Raw genomic sequence first — 2060 nt, forward strand, 5'->3', positions numbered from 1 at the left:
GGGGTTTTTTGGTGGGGGTGGGAGGGCCTGGAGGAGGGGAGGGGGAGCCGCCCGGGGGCGGGGCGAGCAGGGTGGGCACTGAGGACAGGCCCTGGGCGGTGTGAGTGGCGAACGCGTGCTCGCCCCTGCAGACCAGCTGAGTTAGGGTCTCAGAAACGGAGGTAAAGGACACGGCCCAGCTTTGGAGAGGCACACAGACTGATGAGGAAACTCAGGACCCTTCCGCTGTGGAAAGTGCCGCCAGAGTGGCGGGGGGGAAGGGAGGAGGGGAGAGGACTGGCCACAGCTCTCAGAGGAGGCAGGGAGAAGAGGGGCCCCTGGGGCAGAAGCCCGGGCTGCAGAGCAGGGCTCAGGCAGGTCTGTGCTGGGCCCGGTGGGTGGGGTATCAGGGATTCCGTATCTGGGAGGAAGTCTTCAGGAACCCCGAGAACCACTGGTGAATGAAAGGCACCCTGGGAAGTCGCCGGAGAGGTGGGCACAGACCAGGTGGACGTGGGCTCTCATGCTGGGTGGAGGCTTGGAGCCCCCTCCGGAAAGTGAGCGGCATTTTGGGCAGGACGTCTCTGATCAGATAGATGTTCCACAGCAGCCACCGTGGCGGAGTGTGCACCGAAGGGGGCTAGGACCAGATGAAGAAGCAGACGAGTGAAAAGCTTTGCGGTTTTGTCTGGGCCTGTCGTCCCCTGGGGCACCTGCTGCTTTTAGCGCTGAGCGTCTCTTTGGGCTGTGCTTTGCTGGTGATTCGAATACCAGGTGCCTTGTGAAACGAGACACTGGCTATGACCCACTCAGAACATCTGTGCCTTGGGGGTCACTGAGACCCACAAGCAGGCATCAGACGTGTGTTCGGGAGGCAGTGACAGGTCTGAGGTAGAGAGTCCGCTGTCCACTTTAGGAGTTAGGTTTTGTGTAGAAATCCAGCAGTTGTAGGTTAGTTGGCCCAGCCATTGTGGCCTAGCTGTTCGGGGACTCAGAGATCCTTCAGGTTGGTTTAATTTTACATAATAAACTGAAGCCTGCCCGATGCCTTCTCCTGGGTGACTGGTGACGGCACAGCGGTGCAAGCTAAGCCTTCCCAGTTTCTTCCTCTTTTTGCTCTACCATTCCCGGCCTGGGGCTTCATTCTGGGTCTAGGAACCTGGGCCCTTTCCCAGGTCATTGGATTTCACTGAGCTCCCTTCTCTGCCTCCCATGGGCTGTCTTTCTCTGATCCCCGTTTAGCCAGAGTCCAGACTAAAGCTCCTGACGGCCATGGGAGCAGCCTCGCACTCTCTCATGCTCTCTCGCTCGCTCATTCTCTCTTTCCCTTTGCCCAGGTTCCTTCCCTGGGACAGAACTTCCCCCATCTGGCAAGCAGCTCAGGTCCCTTCCGGTCTCAGCCTCTCCTGTATAAGTGCAGGCGCATGTGCACTCTCTCTGTCTGGGCATCACATAGCTTGGATTCTCCTTTGCTCCATTTCCCCTGGAATTCTCCTTCTATTTTTTTTAAATGGTTTTTTTTTTTTTAATTTATTTCTAGGAGAGAGAGAGACAGCGTGAGCAGGGGAGGGTCAGAGAGAGAGGGAGACACAGACTCCGAAACAGGCTCCAGGCTCTGAGCTGGCAGTCAGCACAGAGCCCGACGCGGGGCTCGAACCCACGAACCGCGAGATCATGACCTAAGTGAAAGTCGGACGCTTAACCGACTAAGCCACCCAGGCGCCCCTGGAATTCTCCTTCTAAAATAGAGAGTGGAGGTCAGCTTCCACTTACCCCTTGTAAACTCATAACCGTTAATAACCATGATTGAACACAGATTATATCAACATATAAGCTGTATTCAGTCTTGCAGGGAGCAGGGCAAACAGTTTACCCACAGGTTGTAAAACATACACACATCCATCCTTCTAGACTCCACCCGACAAGCAATGGCAAATTCAAGGAAACTTAATTTATGGTTCCCAGTCCAATGTTCCTTGAATCTTGCTGCCTTTAACTTTCATTGTATAAATCTGGAAAGTGTTATTTGCTTCCTTGTGTCATTAAACAATATACTGATTAGAGATCCAATTTTTCTTTCT

The 2060-nt window shown here is 54.4% G+C and overlaps 1 long non-coding RNA gene across 1 annotated transcript in view; it reads left to right on the top strand.

Annotated features, from left to right (window-relative positions):
• The window catches only part of LOC144240127 (uncharacterized), a 6211-nt gene extending 4562 nt beyond the window's left edge, over positions 1-1649 (top strand). The window contains exon 3 of the long non-coding RNA XR_013337606.1: positions 1520-1649. This is a non-coding gene — a long non-coding RNA (uncharacterized LOC144240127). The remainder of the gene's footprint in view (positions 1-1519) is intronic.
• Positions 1650-2060: the final 411 nt, after the last annotated feature.

The sequence above is a fragment of the Crocuta crocuta genome, unplaced genomic scaffold (assembly GCF_008692635.1).
Source record: "Crocuta crocuta isolate KB4526 unplaced genomic scaffold, BGI_CrCroc_1.0 scaffold7, whole genome shotgun sequence".
Classification (NCBI taxonomy): Eukaryota; Metazoa; Chordata; class Mammalia; order Carnivora; family Hyaenidae; genus Crocuta; species Crocuta crocuta.